Genomic DNA, 9,829 nt, shown 5'->3' with positions numbered 1-9,829 from the left:
TATCTTACGTCAGCAACCATTACACAGCCCTTTATAACAACATCACCACGTCAAATACTGCTTCCAACCCTTGAACATCTTCATTCTCACCGTTGGCCGGAAATGAGAGAGTAAACACTGCAACCACACTCTTCTCGAAACTGCATCAAAACAACTATAAAATAAGAGTTGAAATTCAATATAAATAAATAACATTTAATACGTACCAAGACATAATTGATGCCACGCAACACCTTTTTTACGCAGTTCGGTTCAACTATACGTAGCTCATGTAACAGATAGGTTAAAGTTATATTGTAACCCTGCACAAAACAAAAAACAAGTTAATATTGTATTCGTATATCCAACTTACATGAAAATCCTATATCATTTACCGTACCGGTAAGTCAGTTGGGGTGACAGTAAACTTCAGTGACGTGTGCTGAATATCCTTAAACAATGTATCATTGAGCAAATGAGACACATATTCAATTACAACGTTCCACTCAGTAAAGTTCAATGGAAGATGCACAAGCTGATTCAACAAAGTAAGGAAATGACTGAAAGCTAAGGTAGCCACACAACCCACGTTATATTCAATTTCCTCCTCAAAGCCTTGGAGAACAATATTTACAATCTGAGACAAACAACAAACGTCAATAATAAAATAATAATTATTACTAATTAAACAATATAATTATAAACAAACAGTATTATTATTCACCGGCATCGCCTTTCTTCTCCGTATTTCCGCAAAGAACTATAAAAAGACCACGGGGACACTCTCAAGTTCCCCTCGAAGTTGTCGATCCTCATCCTCCTCCACTTGAAGAGGATGATGAAGAATATGAGTTTGGTGAGGGTGAGGGTGAGGGCGAGCCTACTGTTGAAGGCGAGGCTGCCGGTGAAGGCGAGGCTGCCGGTGAAGGCGAGGCTGCCAGAGAAGGCGAGGATGCCGGTGAAGGCAAGGCTACCGGTGTGGGCGAGGCTACCGGTGAGGCTGAGGCGCCTGCTGTTGTGGTTGAGCCTGCCGGTGAGGGTGCTGGTGCTGATATTGCTGCTGGTGAGGATGTGGGTGAAAGTGATGGAAGGGGGTGCCAAGGGGTGGTCAGTGGGCAAGGGTTGAAAGGGTGCAGAGCAATGCATCGCCTTTCTTCTCCGTATTTCCGCAGAGGAAGAACTATAAGAAGACAACGGGGACACTCTCAAGTTCCCCTCGAAAGTTTCGATCCTCATCCTCCTCCACCTGAAGAAGATGATGAAGAATATGAGTTTGGTGAGGCTACCGGAGGCTACCGGTGAGGCTAAGGCGCCTGAGGCGCCTATTGTGGTTGAGCCTGTCTGTAAGGGTGCTGGTGCTGATATTGCTGCTGAGGATGTGGGTGAGGTTGAGGTGCATGAGGCGCCTGCTGTTGTGGTTGAGCCTGCCGGTGAGGGTGCTGGTGCTGATATTGCTGCTGCTGGTGAGGATGTGGGTGAAGGTTCTGGTGATGGAAGGGTGACAAGGGGTGGTCAGTGGGCAAGGGTTGAAAGGGTGCAGAGGAATCAAATTCCTGTGCATCGCCTTTCTTCTCCGTATTTTCGCAGAGGAAGAACTATAAGAAGACCACAGGGACACTCTCAAATTCCCCTCGAAGTTGTCGATCCTCATCCTCCTCCACCTCAAGAGGATGATGAAGAATATGAGTTTGGTGAGGGTGAGGGTGAGGGCGAGGCTACCGTTGAAGGCGAGGCTGCCGGTGAAGGCGAGGCTACCGGTGAGGCTGAGGCGCCTGCTGTTGTGGTTGAGCCTGCTGCTGGTGATGGTGCTGGTACTGATGTTTCTGCTGCTGGTGAGTTGGGTGAAGGTGCTGGTGATGGAAGGGTGCTAAGGGGTGGTCAATGTGCAAGGGTTGAAAGGGTGCAGAGGAATAGAAATCCGGTGCATAGCTTTTCTCCTCCATATTTTCAAAGCAGAAGAAGAACAAGAAGAAAATCATAAAGTCGTTCTCATCAAGCAATAGTTCCTCTTGTCGTTGCTCATCCTCCTCCACTTCAAGAGGATCATCAAGAAATAGTTCCTTTTGAAGTTGTCGTTCCTCATCCTCACTCACCTCAACACGATGATGCTGAAGTTCGTCAACCTGATATGATCGTTGATAATCCGAGTGAATTCGAGAGGAACTATTGCTTGATGAGAACGACTATGTGATTTTCTTGTTCTTCTCCTGCTTTGAAAATATGGAGGAGAAAAGGGATACACCGGATTTCTATTCCTCTGCACCCTTTCAACCCTTGCCCATTGACCACCAATTGGCACCCTTCCATCACCAGCACCTTCACCCACATCCTCAGCAACATCAGCACCAGCAGCAGGCTCAACCACAACAGCAGGCGCCTCAGCCTCACCGGTAGCCTCGCCTTCACCGGCAGCCTTGCCTGAGAAGAAAGGCGATGCACAGGAATTCGATTCCTCTGCACCCTTTCAACCCTTGCCCACTGACCACCCCTTGTCACCCTTCCAGCACCTTCACCCACATCCTCACCAGCAGCAGCAATATCCACCACCCTCACCGGCAGGCTCAACCACAACAGCAGGCGCCTCATGCGCCTCAGCCTCACCCACATCCTCACCAAGCAGCAATATCAGCACCAGCACCCTCACAGGCAGGCTCAACCACAATAGGCGCCTCGGCCTCACCGGTAGCCTCACCAAATTCATATTCTTCATCATCCTCTTCAGGTGGAGGAGGATAAGGATCGACAACTTCGAGGGGAACTTGAGAGTGTCCCTGTGGTCTTCTTATAGTTCTTCCTCTGCGGAAATACGGAGAAGAAAGGCGATGCACAGGAATTCGATTCCTTGTCACACTTCCAGCACCTTCACCCACATCCTCACCAGCAGCAGCAATATCAGCACCAGTACCTTCACCGGCAGGCTCAACCACAACAGCACGCGCCTCATGCGCCTCAGCCTCACCCACATCCTCACCAGCAGCAATATCAGCACCAGCACCCTCACAGGCAGGCTCAACCACAATAGGCGCCTCAGCCTCACCAGTAGCCTCACCAAACTCATATTCTTCATCATCCTCTTCAGGTGGAGGAGGATGAGGATCGACAACTTCGAGGGGAACTTGAGAGTGTCCCCGTGGTCTTCTTATAGTTCTTCCTCTACAGAAATACGGAGAAGAAAGGCGATGCACATAAATTCGATTCCTCTGCACCCTTTCAACCCTTGGCCACTGACCACCCCTTGGCACCCTTCCATCACTTTCACCCACATCCTCACCAGCAGCAATATCAGCACCAGCACCCTCACAGGCAGGCTCAACCACAATAGGCGCCTCAGCCTCACCGGTAGCCTCACCAAACTCATATTCTTCATCATCCTCTTCAGGTGGAGGAGGATGAGGATCGACAACTTCGAGGGGAACTTGAGAGTGTCCCCGTGGTCTTCTTATAGTTCTTCCTCTACAGAAATACGGAGAAGAAAGGCGATGCACATAAATTCGATTCCTCTGCACCCTTTCAACCCTTGGCCACTGACCACCCCTTGGCACCCTTCCATCACTTTCACCCACATCCTCACCAGCAGCAATATCAGCACCAGCACCCTCACAGGCAGGCTCAACCACAATAGGCGCCTCAGCCTCACCGGTAGCCTCACCAAACTCATATTCTTCATCATCCTCTTCAGGTGGAGGAGGATGAGGATCGACAACTTCGAGGGGAACTTGAGAGTGTCCCCGTGGTCTTCTTATAGTTCTTCCTCTACAGAAATACGGAGAAGAAAGGCGATGCACATAAATTCGATTCCTCTGCACCCTTTCAACCCTTGCCCACTGACCACCCCTTGGCACCCTTCCATCACTTTCACCCACATCCTCACCAGCAGCAATATCAGCACCAGCACCCTCACAGGCAGGCTCAACCACAATAGGCGCCTCAGCCTCACCGGTAGCCTCACCAAACTCATATTCTTCATCATCCTCTTCAGGTGGAGGAGGATGAGGATCGACAACTTCGAGGGGAACTTGAGAGTGTCCCCGTGGTCTTCTTATAGTTCTTCCTCTACAGAAATACGGAGAAGAAAGGCGATGCACATAAATTCGATTCCTCTGCACCCTTTCAACCCTTGCCCACTGACCACCCCTTGGCACCCTTCCATCACTTTCACCCACATCCTCACCAGCAGCAATATCAGCACCAGCACCCTCACAGGCAGGCTCAACCACAATAGGCGCCTCAGCCTCACCGGTAGCCTCACCAAACTCATATTCTTCATCATCCTCTTCAGGTGGAGGAGGATGAGGATCGACAACTTCGAGGGGAACTTGAGAGTGTCCCCGTGGTCTTCTTATAGTTCTTCCTCTACAGAAATACGGAGAAGAAAGGCGATGCACATAAATTCGATTCCTCTGCACCCTTTCAACCCTTGCCCACTGACCACCCCTTGGCACCCTTCCATCACTTTCACCCACATCCTCACCAGCAGCAATATCAGCACCAGCACCCTCACAGGCAGGCTCAACCACAATAGGCGCCTCAGCCTCACCGGTAGCCTCACCAAACTCATATTCTTCATCATCCTCTTCAGGTGGAGGAGGATGAGGATCGACAACTTCGAGGGGAACTTGAGAGTGTCCCCGTGGTCTTCTTATAGTTCTTCCTCTACAGAAATACGGAGAAGAAAGGCGATGCACATAAATTCGATTCCTCTGCACCCTTTCAACCCTTGCCCACTGACCACCCCTTGGCACCCTTCCATCACTTTCACCCACATCCTCACCAGCAGCAATATCAGCACCAGCACCCTCACAGGCAGGCTCAACCACAATAGGCGCCTCAGCCTCACCGGTAGCCTCACCAAACTCATATTCTTCATCATCCTCTTCAGGTGGAGGAGGATGAGGATCGACAACTTCGAGGGGAACTTGAGAGTGTCCCCGTGGTCTTCTTATAGTTCTTCCTCTACAGAAATACGGAGAAGAAAGGCGATGCACATAAATTCGATTCCTCTGCACCCTTTCAACCCTTGCCCACTGACCACCCCTTGGCACCCTTCCATCACTTTCACCCACATCCTCACCAGCAGCAATATCAGCACCAGCACCCTCACAGGCAGGCTCAACCACAATAGGCGCCTCAGCCTCACCGGTAGCCTCACCAAACTCATATTCTTCATCATCCTCTTCAGGTGGAGGAGGATGAGGATCGACAACTTCGAGGGGAACTTGAGAGTGTCCCCGTGGTCTTCTTATAGTTCTTCCTCTACAGAAATACGGAGAAGAAAGGCGATGCACATAAATTCGATTCCTCTGCACCCTTTCAACCCTTGCCCACTGACCACCCCTTGGCACCCTTCCATCACTTTCACCCACATCCTCACCAGCAGCAATATCAGCACCAGCACCCTCACAGGCAGGCTCAACCACAATAGGCGCCTCAGCCTCACCGGTAGCCTCACCAAACTCATATTCTTCATCATCCTCTTCAGGTGGAGGAGGATGAGGATCGACAACTTCGAGGGGAACTTGAGAGTGTCCCCGTGGTCTTCTTATAGTTCTTCCTCTACAGAAATACGGAGAAGAAAGGCGATGCACATAAATTCGATTCCTCTGCACCCTTTCAACCCTTGCCCACTGACCACCCCTTGGCACCCTTCCATCACTTTCACCCACATCCTCACCAGCAGCAATATCAGCACCAGCACCCTCACAGGCAGGCTCAACCACAATAGGCGCCTCAGCCTCACCGGTAGCCTCACCAAACTCATATTCTTCATCATCCTCTTCAGGTGGAGGAGGATGAGGATCGACAACTTCGAGGGGAACTTGAGAGTGTCCCCGTGGTCTTCTTATAGTTCTTCCTCTACAGAAATACGGAGAAGAAAGGCGATGCACATAAATTCGATTCCTCTGCACCCTTTCAACCCTTGCCCACTGACCACCCCTTGGCACCCTTCCATCACTTTCACCCACATCCTCACCAGCAGCAATATCAGCACCAGCACCCTCACAGGCAGGCTCAACCACAATAGGCGCCTCAGCCTCACCGGTAGCCTCACCAAACTCATATTCTTCATCATCCTCTTCAGGTGGAGGAGGATGAGGATCGACAACTTCGAGGGGAACTTGAGAGTGTCCCCGTGGTCTTCTTATAGTTCTTCCTCTACAGAAATACGGAGAAGAAAGGCGATGCACATAAATTCGATTCCTCTGCACCCTTTCAACCCTTGCCCACTGACCACCCCTTGGCACCCTTCCATCACTTTCACCCACATCCTCACCAGCAGCAATATCAGCACCAGCACCCTCACAGGCAGGCTCAACCACAATAGGCGCCTCAGCCTCACCGGTAGCCTCACCAAACTCATATTCTTCATCATCCTCTTCAGGTGGAGGAGGATGAGGATCGACAACTTCGAGGGGAACTTGAGAGTGTCCCCGTGGTCTTCTTATAGTTCTTCCTCTACAGAAATACGGAGAAGAAAGGCGATGCACATAAATTCGATTCCTCTGCACCCTTTCAACCCTTGCCCACTGACCACCCCTTGGCACCCTTCCATCACTTTCACCCACATCCTCACCAGCAGCAATATCAGCACCAGCACCCTCACAGGCAGGCTCAACCACAATAGGCGCCTCAGCCTCACCGGTAGCCTCACCAAACTCATATTCTTCATCATCCTCTTCAGGTGGAGGAGGATGAGGATCGACAACTTCGAGGGGAACTTGAGAGTGTCCCCGTGGTCTTCTTATAGTTCTTCCTCTACAGAAATACGGAGAAGAAAGGCGATGCACATAAATTCGATTCCTCTGCACCCTTTCAACCCTTGCCCACTGACCACCCCTTGGCACCCTTCCATCACTTTCACCCACATCCTCACCAGCAGCAATATCAGCACCAGCACCCTCACAGGCAGGCTCAACCACAATAGGCGCCTCAGCCTCACCGGTAGCCTCACCAAACTCATATTCTTCATCATCCTCTTCAGGTGGAGGAGGATGAGGATCGACAACTTCGAGGGGAACTTGAGAGTGTCCCCGTGGTCTTCTTATAGTTCTTCCTCTACAGAAATACGGAGAAGAAAGGCGATGCACATAAATTCGATTCCTCTGCACCCTTTCAACCCTTGCCCACTGACCACCCCTTGGCACCCTTCCATCACTTTCACCCACATCCTCACCAGCAGCAATATCAGCACCAGCACCCTCACAGGCAGGCTCAACCACAATAGGCGCCTCAGCCTCACCGGTAGCCTCACCAAACTCATATTCTTCATCATCCTCTTCAGGTGGAGGAGGATGAGGATCGACAACTTCGAGGGGAACTTGAGAGTGTCCCCGTGGTCTTCTTATAGTTCTTCCTCTACAGAAATACGGAGAAGAAAGGCGATGCACATAAATTCGATTCCTCTGCACCCTTTCAACCCTTGCCCACTGACCACCCCTTGGCACCCTTCCATCACTTTCACCCACATCCTCACCAGCAGCAATATCAGCACCAGCACCCTCACAGGCAGGCTCAACCACAATAGGCGCCTCAGCCTCACCGGTAGCCTCACCAAACTCATATTCTTCATCATCCTCTTCAGGTGGAGGAGGATGAGGATCGACAACTTCGAGGGGAACTTGAGAGTGTCCCCGTGGTCTTCTTATAGTTCTTCCTCTACAGAAATACGGAGAAGAAAGGCGATGCACATAAATTCGATTCCTCTGCACCCTTTCAACCCTTGCCCACTGACCACCCCTTGGCACCCTTCCATCACTTTCACCCACATCCTCACCAGCAGCAATATCAGCACCAGCACCCTCACAGGCAGGCTCAACCACAATAGGCGCCTCAGCCTCACCGGTAGCCTCACCAAACTCATATTCTTCATCATCCTCTTCAGGTGGAGGAGGATGAGGATCGACAACTTCGAGGGGAACTTGAGAGTGTCCCCGTGGTCTTCTTATAGTTCTTCCTCTACAGAAATACGGAGAAGAAAGGCGATGCACATAAATTCGATTCCTCTGCACCCTTTCAACCCTTGCCCACTGACCACCCCTTGGCACCCTTCCATCACTTTCACCCACATCCTCACCAGCAGCAATATCAGCACCAGCACCCTCACAGGCAGGCTCAACCACAATAGGCGCCTCAGCCTCACCGGTAGCCTCACCAAACTCATATTCTTCATCATCCTCTTCAGGTGGAGGAGGATGAGGATCGACAACTTCGAGGGGAACTTGAGAGTGTCCCCGTGGTCTTCTTATAGTTCTTCCTCTACAGAAATACGGAGAAGAAAGGCGATGCACATAAATTCGATTCCTCTGCACCCTTTCAACCCTTGCCCACTGACCACCCCTTGGCACCCTTCCATCACTTTCACCCACATCCTCACCAGCAGCAATATCAGCACCAGCACCCTCACAGGCAGGCTCAACCACAATAGGCGCCTCAGCCTCACCGGTAGCCTCACCAAACTCATATTCTTCATCATCCTCTTCAGGTGGAGGAGGATGAGGATCGACAACTTCGAGGGGAACTTGAGAGTGTCCCCGTGGTCTTCTTATAGTTCTTCCTCTACAGAAATACGGAGAAGAAAGGCGATGCACATAAATTCGATTCCTCTGCACCCTTTCAACCCTTGCCCACTGACCACCCCTTGGCACCCTTCCATCACTTTCACCCACATCCTCACCAGCAGCAATATCAGCACCAGCACCCTCACAGGCAGGCTCAACCACAATAGGCGCCTCAGCCTCACCGGTAGCCTCACCAAACTCATATTCTTCATCATCCTCTTCAGGTGGAGGAGGATGAGGATCGACAACTTCGAGGGGAACTTGAGAGTGTCCCCGTGGTCTTCTTATAGTTCTTCCTCTACAGAAATACGGAGAAGAAAGGCGATGCACATAAATTCGATTCCTCTGCACCCTTTCAACCCTTGCCCACTGACCACCCCTTGGCACCCTTCCATCACTTTCACCCACATCCTCACCAGCAGCAATATCAGCACCAGCACCCTCACAGGCAGGCTCAACCACAATAGGCGCCTCAGCCTCACCGGTAGCCTCACCAAACTCATATTCTTCATCATCCTCTTCAGGTGGAGGAGGATGAGGATCGACAACTTCGAGGGGAACTTGAGAGTGTCCCCGTGGTCTTCTTATAGTTCTTCCTCTACAGAAATACGGAGAAGAAAGGCGATGCACATAAATTCGATTCCTCTGCACCCTTTCAACCCTTGCCCACTGACCACCCCTTGGCACCCTTCCATCACTTTCACCCACATCCTCACCAGCAGCAATATCAGCACCAGCACCCTCACAGGCAGGCTCAACCACAATAGGCGCCTCAGCCTCACCGGTAGCCTCACCAAACTCATATTCTTCATCATCCTCTTCAGGTGGAGGAGGATGAGGATCGACAACTTCGAGGGGAACTTGAGAGTGTCCCCGTGGTCTTCTTATAGTTCTTCCTCTACAGAAATACGGAGAAGAAAGGCTTCAGGTGGGAGGATAAGGATCGACAACTTCGAGGGGAACTTGAGAGTGTCCCTGTGGTCTTCTTATAGTTCTTCCTCTGCGGAAATACGGAGAAGAAAGGCGATGCACAGGAATTCGATTCCTTGTCACACTTCCAGCACCTTCACCCACATCCTCACCAGCAGCAGCAATATCAGCACCAGTACCTTCACCGGCAGGCTCAACCACAACAGCACGCGCCTCATGCGCCTCAGCCTCACCCACATCCTCACCAGCAGCAATATCAGCACCAGCACCCTCACAGGCAGGCTCAACCACAATAGGCGCCTCAGCCTCACCGGTAGCCTCACCAAATTCATATTCTTCATCATCCTCTTCAGGTGGAGGAGGAT

Source organism: Cicer arietinum, chromosome 5, assembly GCF_000331145.2.
Source record: "Cicer arietinum cultivar CDC Frontier isolate Library 1 chromosome 5, Cicar.CDCFrontier_v2.0, whole genome shotgun sequence".
Taxonomy (NCBI): domain Eukaryota; kingdom Viridiplantae; phylum Streptophyta; class Magnoliopsida; order Fabales; family Fabaceae; genus Cicer; species Cicer arietinum.
Note: the sequence above shows the minus strand (reverse complement) of the source record.